At 35.2% G+C, this 25,839-nt stretch overlaps 1 pseudogene; it reads left to right on the plus strand.

The window, feature by feature from the left end:
* LOC125930493 (protein FRG1-like) overlaps nt 1-20,845 on the plus strand; it is a 40,701-nt pseudogene extending 19,856 nt beyond the window's left edge.
* Nucleotides 20,846-25,839: the final 4,994 nt, after the last annotated feature.

Here is a 25,839-nt window from a genome sequence, read left to right on the forward strand (position 1 = left end):
CTCTAGTAACATGATCCAGGGAGTATCAACTCTTGTCTAGACTCCCATAAAGGAAAAAAAATATACATATCATGTAGGTTGAGAGTTATACAAGACTGAAGCTTAATGAAAAATATATTAAGATATAAAATGGGATTTTAATCCTGACAGGTATAAAATAATATCTCATTGTGGTTTTGATTTGCATTTACCTGATAGTTAGTGATGTGGAGTATCTTTTCATGTGTCTGCTGGCTATCTGCATATCTTTTTTTTTGGGGGGGGGAAATGCCTATTTATGGCTTTTCCTTTTTTAAATGGATTATTTTATTGGGGGGGGAGTTGAGTTGCATAAGAATGAGAAAGACAAGAAGTAACAAGTGTCAGCAAGGAAATGGAGAAACAGGAATGCTTGTGCACATACGTTACATAACGTGAAAATGTAAATTGGTGAAACCACTGTGCCAAACTATGGAGGTTACTCTCAAAGTTAAATATAGAAATATTTTGTGATCTAGTAATTCCGCTACTAGGTATTTACCCAAAGAAAATGAAAACACTAATTTGAAAAGATATACGCACCTCTATGTTTATCACAGCATTATTTATAATAGCCAATATATGGAAGTAACCCGTGTCCATTGATAGATGAATGGACAAAGAAGATGGGAGATACACACACACACACACACACACACACACACACACACGAATATTACTCAGCCATAAAAAAGAATGAATTCTTGCCATTTGCAACCAAATAGATGGATCTAGAGAGTTATAATGCTAAGTGGAATAAGTCAAACAGAGAAAGACAAATACCCTATGATTTCACTTATATGTGGAATCTAAAAAACAAATGAACAAAGAAACAAACAGAAAACCAGACACTTAAATACAGAGAACCGGGGGTCACCAAAGGGAAGTTTTGTGAGGCGGACAGGCAAAATATATAAAGTGGATTAAAATGTACCAATTTCTAGTTATCAAGTAAGTCACAGGGATGAAAAGTACAGCATAGGTAACATAGTCAATGATATTGTAAAAATGTTGTTTGGTGATAGATGGTAACTATACTTCTCTTGATGGGCACTGAGTAATATAGAATTACCCAATAACTACATTGTACAACTGAAAATTTTATAATATTGTATGTTAATTATATTTCAATAAGAGAATTGGGATTTTTCAGCATACACATGGTGTTAAAGCCATGAGTATCTCTCTTAAGAGATTTAGTTTAGATTGGATGCAATGCTACTAGGCTTAGTGTTTGAAAAGAGGAAGAAGTACCAGAAAAAGAGATTAAGAAGTCAGATTCAGGGAGATTTATGAAACGCCAATAAAATGTATTCACCTAGAACCAAAATTAGCAAGAGTTTCAAGCAGGAGCGACTAATCAACTATATTACATGTGCTGACAGACCAATTAAGATGAGGGCCAAGAGTTGAACATTGGATTTAGCAACTCTGACAAAAATAATTTCAGTTTAGTGATCAGAATCAAAGCTTGAATAGAGTGAATTCAAGAGAACATTAGAGCTTAGTCATCTTGCATAACTGAAAATTTACATCAGTTGAACAGTAACTCCCCATTTCCAGCTTCCTCCAGCCCCTGGCAGTCAACTTTCTATCTCTTCGTGATCCTGATTTCAATTCCTGTGGACATATATCCTGAACAAGTTCTAAATATCTGTTGTATAAAATAATATCTATAGTTAACAATACTCCATTTGCACTTAAAAAAAAACTGTTAAGAGATGGGCACCTGGGTGGCTCAATGGGTTGAGTGTCTCTTGATTTTGGCTCAGGTCACCATCTCGTTGTTCATGAGCTTGAGTCTCGGTTCTGAGCTGACACAGTGCTCCTGCTTGGGATTTTCTCTCTCTCCCTGTCTCTGCCCCTCTCCTACTTGTGCTGTCTCTGTCTCTCTCTCAAAGAAAGAAACATTTTAAAAAATTATTAAGAGAATAAGTCTTATGTTAAGCGTTAACAAGCAAACAAAATCAAAGGGCTATAAAGAAACTTTTTGTTGTGATGGATAGGTCTATCACTTTGTGGTAATGATTCCCTCCATTATATGCATATGTCCAAACTCATCAAACTGTAGAGATTAAATATATGCAGTTGTTTGGGGCACGTAGGTGGCTTAGTCGGTTGAGGTTCGGGCCCTTAATTTCAGCTTGGGTCGTGATCCCAGGGTTGTGGGATTGAGCCCTGTATTGGGCTCTGTGCTAACAGTACAGAGCCTGCTTGGGATTCTCTCTCTCTGCCCCTCCCCCACTCGTGTATGTGCTCTCTCAAAATAAACATTAAAAAATAAAATAGACATATACAGTTTTTATCAATTATATCTCAATAAAGCCAGGGATAGGGGAGACCATTATGGGAGAGAAAGCTTAGTGGTTTCTATAATAATATATTTTAAGTACCTTGCTATAAATGGGGTTATATTTACTCTAATTTCTTCGTTTTTCACAATGAATGGACAATGGTTTTAATCGGCTTTAGAGTAAGGATTGAGGTATTTGTAATTTTACTCTCTGGCCTTTTCTTAAAAGTGTAAAAGCAGTTAGTAGACTATAGAACATCCATTCCCATTCTTTGAAAGTTCCTTAAAGGGCAATCAATGCTGAACTCATCAGATACTATTAATGCATGTCAACAAAGCTGTATAGCTTGTGCTTATCTTTAAAAGTAAGGCTTTTTTGTTTGAATATTCAAAAATGAATTTACTATGAATAATTTAACGTCTTATTTTCTTTTTTAGTATAACAATAGATAATTATTTTATTATTCAGCCTCTGTTCCACATTCAATGGGGGAAAAACACATTTTCCCCTAGTTTTTTCTTTTTCTTTTTTTTTAACTCTTTGAAATTATATGTGCTTGGTCGTACAGCTATTAAAATGTGTCTTTCCTTCATAGCCAAAAAACAAACACGAAAACCATAAAATTTGGGGTAAGTTTTTTTCCTAAGAACTATTAAATTCTATTTGAATAGTAAACTCACCTTGCACATTATTCAATCAGAACTAGAATTTACAGGACTGATTAACCAGGAAATAATTGTTCGATCTTATCAAGAAAAACTCAGAGGTAAGTAACTTAGGATCAGTATTTATCCAAGTACTTCCTCTTCCTCCTGTAGGTCAGAGGATGAGCTGGATTATACCAGGTGTTTTGTGAAGCTTTTTTATAACATAGCTATGCATCCAAGATATTTAGTTTCTTGAGGATCTTAATCTTGCTATCAATATTCAAAGAAAGGCACTATGTCTTTTTTAAATGTTTATTTATTTTGAGAGAAAGCACGAGTAAAGGAGGGGCAGAGAGAGGAGAGAATCACAAGCAGACTCTGCTCTCTCAGCTGTCAGCAAAGAGCCTTGTGGGGCGGTGGGGGGTGGGGGGGTTCCATCTCATCATGAGCTGAACTGAAATCAAGAGTTGGATGCTTAACCAACCGAGCACCCTAGGTGCCCTGAAAGGCACTACATTTTTAACTCAGCACATACTAAATGTAAGATGTAGTACCAGGTGCTAAGCAAATAACTATATAAACTCATGGGTAATCATCACAATATTCACGTTTCTATGCTAACTACACTTTGTAATACACTAGTTGTATTTTGAATATGTAAAAATTGGCTCAAACTAAATTAATGATGTCTGCTGTTAGAGTTAGTAGTCTAAGTCATGAAACGATATGACATTCTCATCAGTAATAATCATTTTCCTAATTCTACATTCCATTGAAATGAGGTAATTCAGACAAGTTTTGTATCTTACTATTTTTAAAAATAAGCATCATTTTACCTAATTGTTTTTCCTAACGGGCTGAACTGTTTCCCCTTCCTGTTATAGGTGGGAAATAAGCTGGATTAGACCTGGTGTCCTTTGAGGTTTTTCTTTAATATGGTCATAACCATGAGGCACCTGGGTGGTTCAGGGGGTTGAGCCTTGGATTTGGTCTCAGCTCATGATCTTGCAGTTTGTGAGTTCTAGCCCCACATCAGGATTGCTACTGTCAGTGTAGAGCCTGCTTCAAATTCTCTGTCCCAAAGTCTCTCTCTGCCCCTCCCTTGCTTATGCTGTCTCTCTCTCTCAAAAATAAAAATTAAAAAAACTCATATATGGTCACAGCCATGTGTCCAAGCTATTCAATTTCTTTCTGATCTGTAACATTTTTCATGAAGACCTGCTTAAAGTTACATTTTATACTCACTGGGAAGATATGTTGCTAAATAGATTCCATTACATAGATGTGCTACTAATATTCACGACTTATCCTGAAAATCAACAGCCAGAAGCTAAGAGGAAAAAATTAGTTTGCATCTACCAGTCAATTAAAACTTACGTGGAGTCTCAGGAGAATATGAAAAAAAGGCAGGAGATACACTAACCTTCAGAAATGTTGACAGTGAGGAGGGAGATGGTCTAAGTCCCAGAAATACTTAGGTCTTGATTACAATGCATTTCAGAAAGACTCTAGATTGGCCCAACCATCAAGAAGAAGTGTCCCCTGTAAGGACTTATTAGTGTTTCCTGTTGATGATCGGTATGATTTTGCAGTCATCCTTTATAGCAAAGAATAATATTTTAACATTGTTACAAACAAAGACTATAGAAGGTCATTTTAGGATTAAAAAAATTCAACCTTCCTTTGAACTCTTACCTACATCACCATCATCAAAATGGGAATCAGTACTTCAATGGATCAAAACAGGATTCAAATCTATTACATTTGGGGTTTTATCTTTTCTTTATGATGATAAAGCATTATAATGGAGAAGATATCTTCATTGTTATCTTCCCCCGTTGACTAATCATGTAATAATTCTTTAATTCCCTCATCTACTCAGTCCATCTGTGCTTCCTGGATTTAACACCCTCAAGTTTAAACGTTCTTGTTTCCTCGCATATTATGGTTTAAACAACCTGTTAAAAAGTTTAATATTGCTCTCTCAATATCGATAACAACAGAGGGACAAAAATTGCCTTTCTCACAGTTCAGAACAATTTGGTAAACTTCAATTAACCAGCAATACCATCATTTCAAATTTAAGAATTATATTACTTTAATTAAACGATCTTAGCCAAAAGTTTCCTGTAGTTACTACTAGATATAACAGTTCTACAAAGGTGTATATCATCATTTAACAATTTAATTAAGCAGGGGATTAGTAAATTGTCACTGTTGTATAAAAAGTATTCTTAAGTAAGCCTGACCCCTAATGAAAGACTCTTCTGTTTTTGTTTTAGTTTTGGAAACAGCATGAGTGGGGCAGATGGGCAAAGAGAGAGAGGGAAGGGGGGGGGGAGGAGGGGGAGGAGGGGAAGGAGGGAGGGAGGATCCCAAGCAGGCTTGACACTCAAATACAGAGCCTGACACGGGGTTGATCCCATGACCATGAGGATCATGACCTCAGCCGAAATCAAGATTTGGATGCTCCACCTACTCAGGCATGCAGTAGTCTCAACATTCTTCTGCTGTAAGACAAAATTCTCCAGAAAATGTGGATTTTCTATCAGTTCAGACTAGTCAGATTGCAGTTGACAGTGTGGCAAATTGCAAAAACGACCATAGCACTCCACCAGTCTTCTCCTTTACAGTATGACTTAGCAGTTCTTTGCATCAAGAAACGGAACTTATTTCTCCACCCCTTGAATTTGGGTTGGCTCTGTGACTTCCTTTGCCAAGAGAATGGTGGCAGATGGCATAGTGTAGAAGTTCCAAGCCTAGACTGCAGAAGGTCCTGCTCTCTTCCTTTCCTTCTCCTGGAGACCTACCTGGCTGCCATTTGAACAAGACTGGACTAGCTTTCTGAAGGTAGATAAACCATATGGTGCACAGAAAAGGCACCCACCTGAAGTTTTCCTAGTCCAACTGAGCATTAGCTGGTATGGTACCTGACTACAAAGATGTGCAAGGCAGTGCAGCCAACATCATGCACCTACCTAACGTTACATCAGCAGACTTGCCTAGTTGACTCACAGACTCTTAAGCAATAATAAAATGTTTTAAGACAATTAAGTTTTGTGGTGCTTGGTAAGCAGCAAAAGCTAACTGATCCAGGTGGAAAGAAACCCAAGAAAAAGGGAGAAATCATTGTAATCTTAGTGAAATACATCAGGACAGCTACAGGAAAGTCAATGATGAAAGCCCCTTAGGAACTACTAGAACCCAGGGGTCAATCTTATGCTTCTTCTTCTATATATCAGTCAACTAAGGCTAGGGTTACATTGCACAAAAGGACAGCTCTTTAGCAACACTACTGAGAACACTGTCAGAAAAAGAGGTTTAGGAAAGATATCCATCGCAAACTCTTCAGTTGTGAGAAGACCTGTGGTTTTAGTCATAGATAGTACATTATCCATTAATACCCATCCCTCCTACTACACAGACCACTTCATGACTCCTCATGTATATTCTGAAACCCCATCCACTGATGTGAACCTGTCTGTGTATCCAAATTTCCTCTTTCATCCTGTTTCGTACTTTAATACCCTAACTCCCAGCTGATTTTGGCAAAATCATGTAATATTCTTTCACAGTAACGATATCTAGAAAGTAGAAGAATCCCTTTTTAATATTCAAGAGTCTGAGAATCCATGCAACTCAAGGAACCCACTAAGTGCAAGGTAGCGTAAGCAGGAATATACATTCTTTGAATGTCAGGTCAATTCATGTTCTGGCACAATCACATTATGACTGATCTTTACTAAGCATGTGTTCATGAAATTCACGTAAATTCAGGTAAAATAAAGACTTTTTGTTTTAAAGTCTGAGACCTGAATCACTGACTCCATTTTTGTTGGAAATAAGTGAGTGATCTTGCTCAAAGTGATAGGACCTAAAAAGTATGTTAAAATGTTTTACTAGAAAATATATTTGTTATGCAAAACCAAGTGAGAATAGAAAGATATTTTTTAAATTCTCATCATTCATGAATGTTAGGTGTGAACATTTTTAGATTAAAAATTATTGTTAGACGTAGGTCTAAACTTAAACACAAAATCAAACCTTTGAATCTAGTCAGTTTTTGAAAGGGTAGCATTCTGGTGACTCCATCAATGATAATCAATGGTAGTCAGCCATGTAAATATAATCTTGTGCAAATGGAGGATGGTAATCAATTTTCAAAAGAGTAAGGTTTTACTCGATTTGGTGGCTCTGAAGAGATGCATGTTGTGCACGTTTTGCGTTTCATTTTGGAATTGAACAGTCTACACAATTTTGTAACCATATATATGATATATATTGTACACACACACACACACACACACACACACACTCTCTCTCTCTCTCTCTCTCTGGAGGGTTCATATCATATTATTTTCAAATGATCCATTTCATCTAATGTCATTGTTTTTACAAGATGAGTTTTATAATGTATGGTAATTTAAAATTGCTTGAAGAAAATATGCTGAGAATTTTGTGACAAAAATATAATGTATCATATACATGGTAAAATGCTACATCTAGCTTAATCATATATATATTTACAAAATAAATTATTGGACACCTATTACTTAATATTGCTTTCTTCATTGTAAATGCTTTCTGTTTATGTCTGTTATCTGTCCATTTATAAAGAAATAATTGAATTATCAAAACATATATCCTTCAAGCAACTGTGGACAAAAAACAAATGCAATTTTTAAAACCAGTGGCATTTCTAATGAAAGGTATTTCACTGAAGAGCCCTGGTGAATTTTATCTAAAACAATAGTGTTTAGAAACAAGTATTTGGCGACTGGATGTGCTCAATGTTGTTGAATACAACTGCTTCTAACCTTCTCAGCAAACAGAGCTAGGAAATACACATTTGTACATACAAGACATCTATACTTACCTATCTCTTCATCAATACTCAACACCGCGAGTTCATACCAATAACTCCAATTTCAGTTCAAATTTAAAAGCTTCATTTAATTTTCCCCCCTTGCTTTATTTGTTGTGCTTCTCTCTCACTGTGGTACCCAGTATTCAGAATAAAATAAATTTGCTTGATCTTTTCAGTCTTAGACTATCAAAAGACAAATGCATCTGTGATTTTTGGGGATGTTCTCAGACACGTCTCCACAAGAATTCTTCAACAAGGACTTCATTTTGCCTTCATTCCTGAGAGTTGCTATTTTTGGGGTATGGAATTCTGGGTTGAACTATTTTTTCCCCAGGAATTTTAAGATGTAATTCCATTGTCTTTTGGCTTCCATGGCTTCTGAAAAGAAAAAAACCATTGTAATTCTAATCCCTATTCTTCTCTATATAATTTTTTTCTTCTAACTTCAAAATGTTTTCAGCTTTATTGAGGTATAAATGACAAATAGAAATTGTGTATACTTAATATGTACACTTGATGTTTGAGTATATGTAGACACTATAAAATGATCCCCCCAATAAAGCTACCTAGTATTTTTATCACCTCACATAACTTTTTTTTATGGTGAGAGCACTTCAGATCTACCCTTTTAGCAAATTTCAAGTATACAATACAGTATTGTTAACTGGAGTCAGCATGCTGTATGTCAGACTTCCAGACCTATTCATCTTTCATAACTGAAACTTTCTCCCATTAAATAAACATCTCCCCATTTTCTTCATCACCCAAAGTCCTGGCAGCCCCATTCCTCTAGGTGCTTCCAGAAGTTCAACAATTTTACATTCCACATATTTGTCTGGCTTATTTCACTTAGTGTAATACCCTCCAAGTTCAAGTAGGAGTCCAATCGCAGACATGTAAGGACGTTTGATATTGTCCAACAGCTTTTGGATGTTCTAGGGTTGACTGTTGCTACTGTTAGTTCTTTTCTCATTTTGTGTCATTTCCTAGGATGTCTTATATCTACTGACAAGCCTGCCAAAACCTTTTTTGTCTTTCTACCTGTTATTGTTGTTACTGTTTCCATTGACTCTTTCCTCTGCTTTCCATCTTGCTCCTGTTATTGGTAAAGGATGTCCATCCTGTGCACTCGATGCCTTTACATGGTAAGCATTGTTATTTTAACACCCTTATCTGACAGTATCAACATCTGGTTCTTCGGTTGAGTATATGTTTATTGTTCTGTCTCTTGACATTGTGATTTTGTGTTTGCCTCAAATTTTTTTATCAAATCATGGTCATCATGCGAAAACAGGAACACTGAGTTATATAGCATTTACCTCTGAAAATGGACATACCTGTTCCTGTGCTAGATTTTTAGTTTTAGCTGGAGTTAGTTGAATCAACCTCTTCCAGAGTTGGGCTGGTTTTGATATGTGTTGTTAATCTGGGTAACTTCTACGCATCCACTTCCATTTGTCTCTTGCATTACCTGTGGTTAGGATGTTGGCTTGGTTGCTGTAGGGGTTTTCTTCAATGCTGCTGTTCCATGTTTAAGTTTCAAACTTCCTGGTGACTGGTGCCTAAGAGGGAAGCTCTATGTATGTGTCCCTCTCCCAATGGCAGTGTGTGGCTGCTTATTACTCAGTGTTTGCTGCCATGCCAGTGGAGTCAGGTGCCAGGGGAGTCTAGGTTGGGGTCTCAGAGATGTGTCTTTCGTGGTGATACTACTCTTACTCCTATGGAGGCCAAACTCTACCTTTTTTGGCAGCTATTTTGTGGAAGAGGATTTCTTGTCTTTTCTTCAGAAGTAGGGTATCTCTAAATTTTCCCACCATTGGCCTGTTGTAAAGATTTTTTTTCCTTTTTGTTTTGTCTTTAGTTCCTCTCCACTAGCCACACAGGATGCTCACAGGTGCTCACAAAGATTGCCGCCCTTCTCCAGTAGCTTAAGATGCTTGTTCTGCAGAACAAAAAAATTGTCCTTGTGGACCATTTTTTCTTCCTTCGATGGCAGCAACTTTTATCCTTCAGTTCTGTACCACTCATGGAGGCTTTATTCAGTATGTGCCTCACCCCTAATCATCTTCGTAGCCAGTAGAGGTCTCTGAAGAAAGTCTGTAAATGCATCCTAACTCCCTTTGTGTCTGAAGCTCAGAGGGGCCATAGACACTCCCCCTAGCGCACGCTCAATGTTCAGCACATTTTTAAGTATTGTAGCTCAATTATTTTTATCCACTCATGTGGTGCTTGGTGTCCATTTTGCTCATGTTATGCCAAGGTGACCCAGGGTTTGTATTCCATTTCTCTTTGGAGGAGCTGGTTTTTCCAAAGAGTTCAGGCTACTTGCTTGCCCTGCAAACTCTTCTCTTCAATAACCTGAAGAAAATTTATGAAAACGTATGCTCTTGTAGTTTATCCAGCTTTTCCTTCTTGTGAGGACAGCAGCGGCCGGTGTTATCAGCTTTCCACCCCGTTCATGGGAGGGGTACCCAGAAAGACGATTTTGAAACTTATTCCACATGGTTTCTTAGAGGACCCCAGTAACATTAAGCCCCTACTGCCCACAGCATTATACCCACTCCTCAATGACCCTTTATTGATTTTTCATACTTTCCTGTCACCTTCTCCTGCTTTCTCTACTCTGCACATCTTTCTGGGATTTACTCCTAAATAAAACCACCATCACTAAAGTCTTTTTAATACGATATTCCAGAGGGACTCAAAATAAGACACATGTGTTTCACCTCATGTCAAAACTTAGTTGTCCTCACGGAGCTGAAGTCATGCCTAGAACTGGGAAATAAATGTACTCATAGATCTAATGTATGTTTGCTTGTTTTTTTGCACTTAGTTTTTCTATTTCTCTCCCCCTCTCTAAAGGAAGGAAAATCATTTTTATGAGGCATAATGTATAACCTCTGTGTATAATTTCTACTGCTTAAGAAACCTACCCTTTCTTCCATGCAACAACTTGCCATATTCTGGATAATTCTAATACATTTTTTAAAACAAGTTTGGTGGAAAGGACTTCACTTAGTATCAGCAGTAAGGTAGTAAGCTATCTTTCTAACATTGTTCTAAAATCATTTGTTTTGGGGGCACCTGGTGGCTCCATTTTGTCTCACTTTTGATTTTGACTCAAGTTACCATATCACAGTTTGCCGGGACTGAGCCCCACATCAGGCTCTGTGCTGACAGCATGGAACCTTCTTGTGATTCATTCTTTCTTTCTTTCTTTCTTTCTTTCTTTCTTTCTTTCTTTCTTTCTTTTCTCCCTCCCTCCCTCCCTCTGCTATTTCTTATAAATTCTGTCATGAATTATATGTTTTTGTTTAAAATTATCCATGTACAAAGACATTTAGAAAAGATGTTTCTAAGTTAAACAAGAATTTCATTTAACTATACTGCACAAACCTTAAAAACATCTCATTCCAGGGACTGGCTCAGTCGGCTGAGCGTTGGACTTCGGCTCAGGTCGTGATTTCGGGGTCTACGAGTTCAAGCCGTGCGTCAGGCTCTGTCCTGACAGCTCAGAGCATGGAGCCTGCTTCGGATTCTGTGTCTCCCTCTCTCTGCCACCCCCCCCCATTCATTCTCTGTCTTTCTCACTCTCAAAAATGAATAAATGTTAAAAAAATTCTTTTAAATCTCATTCCAAAAAATTCACTTATAAATAGCTAGATCAGAAAAAGGTTATGCACATGGAAAATACCATATTTTCTATGAATTTCTTGGGTTATGAGATTAACTGCATAAATATGAGTTTTGGTATTGTATTTTTAGACAAGAGGCTCAGAGCTCAACTCTTTATCTGAAGTTCTCTGGCCTTGAAAATATAGTCCTATTGTTTTCTGAGAAAATAACTTCTCAAAATGCTATAAATGCATTTTGGCTTGAGGCAGATCTGGAAAGGTCCAGGAATGGATTGTCTGAGCTTTATAATTCTATTCTTGAAGTTAGGTAAAATAAAGAATGGGAAACAAAAATAAATTTTTAGAGTTAAAAAAAAAATTATTTGGGTAAAGTTCTACATTAAAAGTTAATGTAGAACTTTTATTTAAAACTAAGATTCATTTAAAATGAATGTTTTAAGATTCAGAAAATATCCCACTTATTTCTAATTTAAAATAGTGTATGACTACAATAATTCATTAAAATATGACCAAATTATGGCTATACCTTTCATCTACATTCTGCCTAAAATCATGATATGATTGTAATGTACTCATTTATAAGATGATTAAGAACAGTACCGATTTTATTTTGCTTGGTTTAGTTTACAAAGTAAATCAACAACTTTTAAGAGAAGATTATTTTATTGCTCACATAATCAAGCATTTCCATGATAATGAAGTATGTTTAAAGTCACAGGGGAAATTGGCAGTTGATCATTCAGGGAGGAAGGGATAGATCTCACTTCCTTTATCATTCAACTTTCTGTGATTTAAAAACAAATAAATTTCCTGATTTTTAGAGAAAATTAACTTTTTTGGCACCACAAACATTATTTGCATCAATTTTTCAGAACTAAAAATGTTTCTTTGTCATGTGAATAAGTTATATGTTAGAGCTCTTTTAAAAAGCTCCAAAGAAAAAGCTTTTAAAAAATTGGAAAATTTTTAAATGTTTTCAAGGAACTAGAAGATAATTAATGAATGTATTTTATATTTTTAGAATATGGCTTTATTATTAATTTCCCTCCCAGTGTGCATCGTATTTCACATGAGTTAAATATATGATCCAACCATATGTTAATCTTTCCCTTGAAACTAATGATGAAATCTAAATAGACACTGAGCATTCTGCTACCAAGAAAAGAAAGTTAATATCACAATAGAAGAGCAAAAATACATGGCAAATACGTGGATGTTTTTCACCCTCTATGTCAAGCTATTCCTCACCTGAAGACAGATTTTGTAATGTGATTTCTTGTCTCATCAAAATAGAATGTAAAATTTATTTAATATTATGAATATTAGTTTCTAATCTTAGACCAGTGGAGATTTAATTTTTGCCCTTGCATTATTATACTAATTTTAACGAGTCTAATAATGAATTTTTCAAAGAAGACAAAAAAGGATAACACTAATAATGGTGATGGTAGTGCATAAAGAGGTAGAGGGAAACATAGAGAAACAAATTTAAATGGCTATGAAAATTACTATGCTGCTTACCTACATACATTAAAAAGTGGATTACTCAAAAATAGTTTACCTTCATCTCACAAAATCTCTCTGCATTACATTCTGAAAATCATGATCTACAAATAAGCTAGTACATGTTCCCATAGAATCCTTATGAAGTAGGATAATATAAAACAAAACAAAAAACCACCTGGAGTATTACATAAAAAGGGATTGATTTATAATTAGCTAAAAATAAAAAATGCTATATCCAATTTTGTAACTTCTGTCAATATGGAAAGAGAAGTTTCTTTATCACATTTGTGTTTCACAGCAAAGGGATGATTAATAGGAAAGAGAAGACTGGCTGAGCCCAAGAGCCTAGCACTGAAAAGTTTTGCACACATAAATACATGAACACACACACACACACACACACACACACACACACACACACACCAGAGACCCACACATGAAATACTGTCTTGGGATTTAGGTATTAAACCAGTTTACTAACTACATAAAGATCATCTATATCATAATGCCCTAAAGATGTTCTTTAAAGTTATGCATTAAAAATTAGCTCTCTTTAATATTTTTCACCTAGTAACATGTATGTGTCTGTTCATCGCGCTTGTCACACCTATAATTTTAAGTTAGTTTTTTGTGCCTACTTGCCTAACATCTCTTTTTCCATACAATCATTGATGATATGGATCATAGTCATTTTGTCCATCATAAACTCAGTGCGTGACACAGTGCCTACAACGTGACAGACACTTAATACCTATATCTATTGAACAAATGTGAATGTTTAAAGCAATGAAAGGATGCGTTCTTAAAAGCATCACAGTTTTCCAAACAGTGATAGAAATAGTTTTCCCTTGGTATAAGATCAGTACTGAGCTCTAGGTGAAAATTTGAGATGTTCCATAGTTACTGCTCTCAGAATACCTCACAACTCAAAGCAATGAAGTGAATAGAGCCTTTGGATTAGGTCTATGTCTCAAGAAAAATTAAGTTACCGTTCGACTTACACGGTACGGTGTAAGACCAAATGTTGCTACCAAACCAAAATGAGTCTTTGTAGGTAATGGGTGTCATACTCCTTTAAGGAAATCTTAGGACACTCACCATGGACTAGGAGCCGGCTTTGAAGTCTGGTCCTGCCCAATGTCCCCAGGGAAGCTGTGGAAGCCCTCACTGCCTCAAGTACCTCAATGAAAAGTGAGTGTGTGATATACCTAACATATCTGAGGAAGAAGTATTACTTGTAAACCTCTTAACTGAATGCCTGGCACATATCAGAAGTTTTGGTATAGGTTAGTTTTAATAATTTTGACGACAATTTAAAGTTACGTTTTATGCCTTGCATTTATATATGAACGGTGCTTCAGGAGGCAAATTTTCTTTTGATGAGAAATGACTAGAAGATAGTCAAGTTAACCAACAGCTCAATAATTCAATCATATATATATATATGATATATATATATATCATATATACACACAATATATATTATATATTACAATATATATATATTGTATTATATATATAAGATTATTCAGTGACCAAAACACAAATATAACAATATATAAATATATATTATATATATTTGTGTTTTGCTCACTAAATATATATATTATATGTAAAATAATATTTATCAATAATTCAATCATATTTATACACAATATAGGATATATATTAAAATATATATTATATATGGTATACTATATAATATAGTATAGCATAATTATAATTATATAATATATAATTATATATATAATTCAATTATCTATGTATAATTCAGTGGCCAACACAAATATATATATTATATATTTATAATATAAATAATATATAAATAATATATAATATATAATATAAATAATATATAATATAATATAAATAATATATACATATTAATATAATATAATATAATATAATATAATATAATATTCAGTGACCAAAACACAAAAAACCTCTAAGAATAAAGTTTGACTTCTAGTAGATGAGGCAGACAGTGACCAATAAACATAATAGTTACATTGTATGTTAGGGGATGTCAAGTACTATATAAAAAACAAAAGACATTAAAATGGAGTAGGACTGAGGGTTCAATACTGGCAGAAGTTAGGCTACAATTTAAAAAAAGATAGTGAATACATCTTCAAGGTTCATTGGCACAGACTCAAAGGTAGTGAGTGTGTTAGGCATGTGGAGAATATGCCAAGTACAGGGAAAAGCCAGTGCAAAGGCCCTGTGACAAGAGTAACCATGACATAATCAGGGAACATCAAGGAAGCCTATGTGGCTGGAGTTGGGTGAGTGGGGGCAATCATACAGGAACTTCTCTATTTTTTTTAATCTTCTGATATCTTTCCCTTAGTTGCGAAGATGTTGAATGAAATATATTTTCATGTAAATTAATCAGTTATACATTTTTTAAATTATTATTTAATAGTTAATTTTGTTTGTCTCATAGAGCTTATAAAACACCAACATCTTACAAGAACCTGTGTCTGATATTTTTTCCATAAGTGACCAGGGGTTGATATAATTTTCTTTCACATCATCAGGTCTCTTAACTGATACTATCTTCAATCAAACTTACATTCTTCTCTCCCAAACCTATTTTGTTTCAGCATTTCTTATTTAGTGATGGTCACATAAGAATGGAACAGCATAGTTGTCCTTTGCTTTTCTGTCTCCCTGATTCCTCTTATCTATTGAATCATCAAGACTTGCTCATCTTTTCCTTTCAACAGTCTTTCCATTCTCAGTTCTACTTCTTCAGCTCGGGGGCGACGTGAAGGCTTCTAACCTACTTTTTATACCACTGTCAAATTAAGTGTGGTGAGTGTGCAATTCTCCATTAAACTGTTCTAGCAGGACAAATCGATAACTGGTGGATGGAGTTACAGCAGCTCTTGAATCTCTCCATCCCTCGGCCCCTCCTTGTCTGTCCCATATTAATTGGGTAGTAATTTAGCCCTGGCTCCAAGTGGGACTAAGTATATGTTAACAAGCACCAGCGTGGTATTTTTAGTGGCTTTCCAATACCGTTAAGCCAAAATGCTCCTTCTAGTGCTGACTGAAGCAGCAGAAAAAGTAATGAGAAACCTGATTTATGACCTTATTTAAAGGACAAGTTTGTAAAGATGAGGGGACTCTTAGGGTGGGGAATTCGCATGATAGATGAAGTTAGGGAGTAAAGGTTGCTGCAATACCCCCAAAAGGCGACAACATCGTCTTCCAGGGAAACCGAAGAAAGCAAGCCACCCAGGTGCTTCGGAATAAAAGACAAATTCTTTTTCCAACAAAGATTGGATTATATTTGTTTGCAGTGATTTGATGAACTTATATATTATACATTATATATACACACATATACATTATATATATACATATATACATAAATAATAATGTATAATTTATATATTACACATTATATATTATACATTATATATATCATCCCATAGCTTGAAATGTCAGAGACATAAAAATATCAAATGTGTGAATAGTCTAAAATGCAAAAGGCATAGTTGTGTCATTGTCATATTCCACTGAAATTTCACTGAACTTGGATTCAATGTCTAAAGAAAACCTAAAATGAAGTAAGAAATACAACTTAGACACAGACAGACTTTCTATTTATATAAAAAAGAAATCAGGTTTCAACAAGTGGATGATTTTTCTTAACGTGACATTTTTTGGCCCCAAATATTCACCCATTCAGTGTCCTAGAACTTAGCACATGATTTATAACCCTCAAATAACCTGTGCTATATAGCTATAGTTACAAAATTGAATGACTGGATGAACTGAGACACACAGCCTAGATTTGAGACTCAGGTCAATGAAATTTTAGGCAAGTAAGTTATTTTATCTTCATAGGTTTCACTGATTTTACAACTGAGATGATTATGTTGACTTGTTGATCTCTAGGACCCAGCTCAGTAGAAAGAGTGGCCTTGAGAACAAAGAAAGAAGATCTATATCTGTATCTACCTTTATCTGTATCCATCCCTATCTTTCGATTGAAAAGCCACATAATTCAATTGGAAAGTAAAATGCAGCTCACTTATTTCCATTATTTCTATTAAATCATGGATTTCCATTATTTCTATTAAATCATGGCTATGTGGTCAGGGCAATTCTCCCAAGGGCACTCTTGCACACAATGTTCACTTTATGTGAAACCAAAACAATAATTTAAGGAGCTCCAGAAGGTACGTGAGTCCATTACAAAAATCCACTTGGCTGCATTCCTTAAAATTAAAAATGAGAGAAAGTTAATGCTTCCTGCAGAACTTTAATTTCTGAAAATGCCAAATGCACACATACATCTGTTCCTATCAACATGGTCATAATTGAGTTACTGCCTCAAATTCAATATGGCATGTATATACATGAAAAGTGATCTAAGTGTCTTCAACAGAAGGATAGAATATACATCTTATAATTCTTTGTCAATTATTAAGTTAAATACATTAAAAATAGACATGTATAGATAGGACATTTTCTTAACTGGGGTAAAAACTGTGTAAACACAAATATTGCATTGTATCCCTGACTGTATTATAAAGTTAAAATATAGACTTTATAATGATTATTTTAATATATATTAAATGATTTTCGGAAGCACTCGGTCAGAGCCTCTTTCTCTCTCTCAGCTCTTTAAGGGGAAGATTCAAACAAAGCCATGAAGAAAATATAAAATAATTGCATAGCAAACACATCCCACAGTACACTTCTGTGGCAAGCAGAATTCTAAGATAACCCAATGATCCCCAACCTCTGTTATTACATCCATAACTAGGATACACTACATGATAAAAGATATTTTGCAGATGTAATTACAGTTACTAATCAATTGACCATATTATCAGTAGATTATCCAGGTGAACCAAGCCTAATGAGGTGAGTCCTTTAAAAACAGTGTTTCCAGGGTACCTGGGTGGTTCAGTTGATTGAGTATCTGACTTCAGCTCAGGTCATGATGTCACAGTTTGTGGGTTTGAGCCTTGCATCAGGCTCTGTGTTGACAGCTCAGAGCCTGGAGCCTGCTTCGGATTCTGTCTCTACCCTACCCCCTCTCAAAACCAAAAATAAACAAAGATTTAAAAAAATAAAAATAAAAACAGTGTTTTGTTGCACTATATGCTAAGTAACTTGGATGTAAATTTTACAAAGTAAATTAAAAAAATAAATAAATCAGTGTTTTCTCAGGATGATAATAAAAGAGGAAATCAGAGAGATCCAAATGCAAAAAGGATATTATGAGAAAGAGAGAGAGAGAGGCAGAGAGGGAGGGAGAGAGATTTCATTGCTGGTTCAAAGATGGAGAAGGTTTTTAGAAAGGACATGAGAGGATTCTAGAAGCTAAGAATGATCCCAGTTGACATCCAACAAGAAAATCAAAACCTAGTCCTACAACAGCCTGAACTGAATTCTGCCAAATAAGGTGAAGGAGCCTGAAGGTAGATTCTTTCCCCAAGACTCCAATAAAAGGCTATTCCAGTGACACTTGGATCTCAAACTTGTGAGACACTAGGTAGAACCCCCAGTAATGCCCGTATCTCACCTACAGAAGTGTACAAGAAGTGGTTGTCTTGAGCTGCTACATTTGTGGTAACTTGTCCTGCAAAAATGGAAACCTACCAGCACTTCTAAGGCCTCAGATTCATTTCACATATAAAAATAAACTGTAGATGAATTCGAAACCTAAGGGAAAAACAAAGCTCCAATTTTTTTTTAAATACAGGAAAATGTCTTATGACCTGAGATCAAAAAAAGGACATTGTAAAAAGAAAAAATAGGAAACACAAAAAGTAATAAAAACAATAAATTTGGATCCACTGAAAATCTCAGAAAAAAAACTTGCAGATTCAAAGTAGAAGGACAAATTATACACTGCAAGAAGATAATTTTTAACATATATTACTTAAAATGATCATTTAATTATAATACAATAAATTTTAAAAATGACAACTCATTAGAAATCAATCCAACAGAAAAAATTAGAAAATCATGTAAAAAGAGAAATTATATAAAAACTGAAATGGTTTATACATATATGAAAAATACTCAATCTCAGCAATAAGTAGAGAATTGCAATTTTCCTAGAAAGCCATATACTATTTCATGCCTATCATATTGACCAATGTAAAACAGTCTGTATAGCACTAAAAGGGAAATTTGTATGAGGCTTTGGACACTAAATTGCTGTACTTTGGAATCTAATTTGGGATTACCTAAGAATGTTGAAGGCTCCAATTTCCATTAGTCAACTATCTTATTTCTAGGTTACTCCTAAGAGAAACTTGCACATATGTTCAGGTGGGGAATTACAACTTGCTTCTAGTGAAAAACTGTAGGCTACTTAAATTGTGGTCTTCCAGCAGAATGTGTAAAATAGAAATGATGTTAAGTTACAGGCACTAGATACTATCCATCTTAAGTTAAATAAATCCCAAGATCCTAAATTTCTAAATACATTATTTTCTAGCATTACATGGGAGTTTCCCATTTCTAAGTACAACTTTTATAACACTAAACCACACACACAAACACACACATACACACACACACACTTCACCAACTGTCAATTTCTCATTTATCCGGCAAATAAAAATACGTCCATCATATTAAATAAATTTTAAGGTATGTTCTGGGAGGGGTCTCCTCTAATCATGAGTCATGTCATGATTTATCAGGGCTTCCTTCTTTCCTTGGTTATTACTAACAGATAAAGGATGGCACTGGATATGGGTTATATTGGTCTTTATTTGGGTTATCTAAGTTAGAAATATTATACACATGGTCCATAACAGTAATGGCAATTCTGGTTTAGCAACCTCCCATCTTTAATAACTTAAATATTACTAACAAAATATTGTCTTTGAGACAGGGTCTTATTAAAGAAAAGTAAATTTGGAAAGAAAGTTTGAAAAATAAAGAGAATTTAAAAATATAATTAAATGCAGGGCGAAAAACACCAGGGACCCAGGAGGGACACGCCATTCCTGCTGTTGCATGCACTTTCAGGGAGTCTGTGCTCTTTCTTCATTTTGGGACCTCCTTCATCAGTTTCTACTCCAGGGGAGGTATTTTGCCCTTAGTCATCCCCCACCTTTTCATAGAGTATCACTAGAACCAAGGCTGAATACCCCTATGTGAAGTCCACCAGACTCATGTTCAAGGACTGAGGCTAAGAGTAAGAAGAAAAAGAGTAAACAGAAGAAGAAAAGAGAGAGGATGAAGAAACAACTTCATCTTATAATCTGGTGGATAGTAACAACCTTTGGTGAAATACCAGGAACCATAGCAATTGAAATGGATAAAGGAACCTACATACATGCACTTGACAATGGACTTCTTACACTGGGAGCTCCACATAAAGAAGATGAGGAGGGCCCTAGTACCCCAGAGCACTTTACACCTGTTTAATTGCCTGATTCCAGAATTGTGCTGAAATCTGGCTATGGAAAATACCTTGGTATCAAAGCAGATGGACTTATTGTGGGGTGTTTGGAGCAACTAGACCAAGAGAACAAGGGGAACTAGTCTTTCAAGAGGAGAAAATGGCTTTATTGGCCTCAAATAGCTGCTCAGATGCAATGAAGCAGGCAATATAGAAAAAAAAAAGTAAAACAGCAGGAGAAAAAGAAATGATAAAGATTAGATCCTGGGCTGAAAGAGAAATTAAGAAAAAGGATGATATTCCAGAAGAAGACAAAAGAAATGTTAAGCAGTGTGAAATCAATTATGTAAAGAAATTTCAGAGCTTCCAAGCCCACAAACTTAAGTAAAGACGACAGTGAGATTCTCAAACAGGCCTGGAGAGATGGGTTTTTGCATCAAACACTTCTGGACAGGAGAGCAAAATTGAAAGCTGATAGATACAGCAAATGACCAGAATTTGTGTCTCTGACTTCTCCTATTTTTTTTTTTCTGAACAGTCAGTGGAATGAAGTGTTTTTGCAAAATATATATAACATATAAAATTAAATGCAAACACTTATTTATATGCATCCTTATTTTATTAGTTGGGCCACCAATTTTTTTAAGTTACCCTAAATAAAATTCAGAGTTCAAAACTTTACATGTTTTCTTTCTTTCTTCCCCGCCACGGAGGGTTCTTCAGTAAGGGTAGTTAAGATCTATTTTATGAGAATTTCGACTCTTAGAGTAGATGTGTTTCTATTTCTCCTGACGACTACCACTAAAGCCCTTGGAGACACATATATTATTTCCCTGGGTTTACATAGATCTTTAAATATAAAGGAAACCCAAGAAGAATTTGAAAGGTGGAAAGAAGAAGGCAGAAAGGCTAGGAATCTTGAACCCTGATAAATGGTATGTGATGATTTGACTGGGCTCTCATTACAACATGTATAAATAAACAAGGCTGGTTTCTAGGAAAGCTGGCAACATAGAAAAATCAAGGATAAATAGATAAAAGCAATTCCTCATGGTGTTACTTGAGTAGTATGGAAAGACTGGATTCTACCCCCACGCAACAGTAACAAAGTAACCCTTCTCTCCCCCACTGGGGTAATAGCAAGGAGGCCGAGTAAAGAGGCAGGACTTTCCCCACATTTCTGGAAAAATGAGCCCCATTCACACAACATCAGTGGCAGCAGTGCCCGAAACAGTAACAAAGGACCTCTTCCCTTCATAGATGTGGTATGAAGAGAAACCTAGCAGGGGGTCTGAACTCTTACTCCTGGGTCAGCAAGTAATGATAGTCCTCTTCCCTCCACCTCAGGGTATCAGTGGAAGCTGAATAGGAAGCCTGGACTTCCATTCCCATGTGAAAGTAACAGACCTCTTCTTCCTTCTTCAAAGAAGTGATTTAAAAATTAGAATGTATCATAAAAGAAATAGAAAGCCTTAGTAAAAAAAAAAGAACCTATAAAGAAGAACCGAATGGAAACTTAAGGACAGAAAAATAAGGTAACAAAAATTTTAAAACCCGATGGATGTATTTCACACAACGAACTGGACAGAAGAAATATTAGACTGGGAGACAGAATAGAAATTACCTGAACCTAAACAACAGAGAGAAAATACACTAAAACAAAAACAGAAAACAGAGACTGAGGGACATGTGGGATTATAACAAAAGATCTAAAATCCCAAAAGAAGATGAGGCTAAAAACTTTTAAACTACTTAAATTTGGCAAAAAAACATAACCTATAGATCTAAGAATCTGAGCAAACTCCAATAAGGATAAACCATGGCAGATTCATTGTAATTAAACTCGTGAAAAATTAAAGACAGAAAACAAACGTTGAAAGCAGCCAGAGGAAAAAACAACACCTTACCTACAGTAGAAAATCAACTCTAATGAAAATAGACTTCTTATGAGAATAAGCGAAGGACAGAAAGGAGAGGCACACTATTTCCCAATTATGAACTACAATTTCAGAACCTAATATTCAGTGAAAATATCCTTTAGTAATGAAGGGAAAATCAAGATATAATCAGATGAAGGAAAACTAGAATTTGTGATATAGAGAGAGAGATAGAGATTGGCTAAAGAAAGTTCTCTCAACAAAAAGGAAATCATTAAAGAACAAACTTTAGAACATCAAAAAGAAGAATATGAAGAATATGGTAAATAAACATATAGATAAATGCAATACTTTTTCTAAGTATTCTTGATATTCCCAAATTATACTTGATGTAAATATATTTTATTTTTTTAATGTTTATTTTTAAGACAGAGAGAGAGCATGAGCAGGGGAGGGGCAGAGAGAGGAGACACAGAATGGGAAGCAGGTTCCAGGCTCTGACCTGGCAGCACAGAGCCCGTCACGGGGCTCAAACTTGTCAACCACGAGATCATGACCTGAGCTGAAGTTGGACACTTAACCGTCTGAGCCACGCCGGCACCCCAATATATTTTCTACATGTATATACACATACGTACACATATGTAATGGAACATCCAGAGCAACTAAACATGGACAAATGCAACAGACTTCCTAAGTCTTAATGTTCCTAAATTATATTTGAAAAATATACTATATACAATATATAAATAAATTAAATAGGCATGTGTATGTGTGCATGTTAACACCTCAAGCACCTACTAAAAATACTACACAAAGAGATACACTCAAAAACAATAATAAATAAAGGAACTGTAAATTTGTTCAAGGAGCCCACAGGAAGGCAGAAACAATAAAACAGAAACCAAAATACATAAGGAATAGAAAGCAAAAAAAAAAAAAAAATAGGCATGCCAGATGGCTCAGTTGGTTAAGTGTCTGACTTTGGTTCAGGTCATGATCTCGCAGTTCACGAGTTCAAGCCCCATGTCGGGCTCTGTACTCAGAGCCTGGAGCCTACTTCAGATTCTGTGTCACCCTCTCTCTCTCTCTCTCTCTCTCTGCCCCTCCCCTGCATGCGTTCTGTCTCTCAAAAATAAATAAGAACAGGGGTGCCTGGGTAGCTTGGTCAGTTAAGCGTCCGACTTCGGCTCAGGTCATGATCTCACGGTCTGTGAGTTCGAGCCCAGGTCATGATCTCACCGTCTGTGAGTTCGAGCCCCGAGTCAGACTCTATGCTGACGGCTCAGAGCCTGGAGCCTGTTTCAGATTCTGCGTCTCCCTCTCTCTCTGCCCCTCCCCTGTTCATGCTCTGTCTCTGTCTCAAAAATAAATAAACGTTAAAAAAAATAAGAACTTTAAAACTTTTTTAAATAAAATGGTAGACGTAAGTCCTAAAATTATCAGTTATTACATTAAATATTAAATATAGATGGTCTAAATACAGAAGGGAAAGGACATAGAACCGCAGCATGGTTAATTACATGACCCAACTAAATGTTGTCTATATAAGAAACTCGCTTCAAATAAAATTATACAAGAAGGCTAACTATGGCAAAGGATAGATCATGAACATATTAACCAAAAGAAAGGCTGAGTGGCTATATTAATGACACATGAATTATACTTCAGAACAAAGTAAATTACCAGAGACAGAGAGGGACATCACATAATGATAAAGAACCTATTTCCCAAGAAGATATAGCGATCCTAAATGTGTATGCACCCAACAGGATGTCATACACATTACAGAAAACTCCACCCAACGACATCAGAATACACATTCTTTTCAAATTCCTATTCAACAAATGCCAAAAACTATCATACCCTGGACCATAAAACAAACCTCAATATATATGAAATAATTGAAATCATTTGGGGTATATGCAACTACAAATGATTCAGTCTAGAAATAAATTAGAGAACAGTAACAGAAAAATCCCAAACCCTTCACCATTGGACAATATGATTAGAAAAACAATCCCCTGATCAAAGAGCAAGTCTCAGAGGAAAGTTGTAAAATTGCATCAAACTGAATGAAAATGAAAACACAACCTATCAAAAAAGGACACAAATAGGACAAAAATTAGGACGCAAATAAAGCAGTGCTTCAAGGGAAATTTTTAGCACTAACTGCTTACATCAAAAAAGGAAAGTCTCTAAATAATAATCTAAACTTCCATCTAAAGAACCAGTACGAGAAGAGAAAAATAAATCTTAAAACAAGCAGAAGGAATGGAATAAGATCTCAAATCAATGAAATTGAAAACATGAAAGAATTGAGAAAAAAATCAATGAAACAGAGCTGATTCTTTGTAAATATCAATGAAATTAACAAACCTCTAGCCAGACTGACAAAGAAATAGAGAATACAGAAATCAAAAATATCAAGAATGAAATGGGATATCACTACAGACCCTTTAATATTAAAAGCATAAGGGAATACAAACAATCCTACATATGTAAATTTGACAACTTAAATGAAATGAATTCCTTAAAAAAACTATACCAAGTCATCCATTATAAATAGATATTTTTAAAAGCTCTGTAACTACTAAAGTAATTGGGATTCATAATTTTAAAATTCCTAAAAAAATTCTAAGTCCAGATAATATACCTGAAGAATTTTACCAATATGTTAACACCAATTCTACTCAGTCTTTTGCAAACAATACAACTGAGAACATTTCCTAATTCATTTTATGAGTGATCATTACCTTAAAACCCAAATGAGCCAAAGAATAAACTAGAATAAACTACGGACCAATATCTTTCCTGAATATAGGTGCAAAAGTCTCTAACAAAATATTATCCAATAGATTTCAGCAACCTATAAAAATAATCACACACAATATCAAGTAAGGTTTATTCCAGGGATGCAAGGATGGTTCAACATTTGAAAAGCAATCATTGTAATACACCTGCCATATTATCGGGGTAAAGAAGATAGAAAAAGATCATGTTAATTGATGCAGAAAAAGTACTTGACAATATTCAACACTTATTCATGAAAAAAAAAAAATCCCAGAAAATGAGAATAGCCAGGAATTTCTTCAAGTTAGTAAAGAACATCTACAATAAACCTATAGTTAACAGCACACTTAATAGTCAAGGACGAAATGCCACCAAACTGTTTTATACAGTAGTTGTGTCACTTTACATTCTCACCAACAATATATGAGGGTTCGATTTTCCCCATGTCGTTACCAACATTTGTTATTTTCCTTTTTTTTTTTTTGCCTATTTTTTACTACTCACTCTTTTCTACTTTTTACTAATCATCAAAAAGTGCTATCTTGTGATTTTGATTTCCATTTACTTAATGACTAATAACGTTAAGCAAGTCTTCACGTACTTATTAAAGCTTTGTATATCCTCTTTGGAGAGATGCCTATTCAAGTTCTTTGTCGATTTATAGCTGATTTTTTTTGAGTCGTAAGACACACACACACACACACACACACACACACACACACACACACACTGGAATATTATCCAGGTATAAAAATGAATGAAGTACTGATATATGCTACAACAGGATGTAGAAAGATACAGGAAGAAGAAAGATA

This window comes from Panthera uncia, chromosome A2 (assembly GCF_023721935.1).
Source record: "Panthera uncia isolate 11264 chromosome A2, Puncia_PCG_1.0, whole genome shotgun sequence".
Lineage (NCBI taxonomy): Eukaryota > Metazoa > Chordata > Mammalia > Carnivora > Felidae > Panthera > Panthera uncia.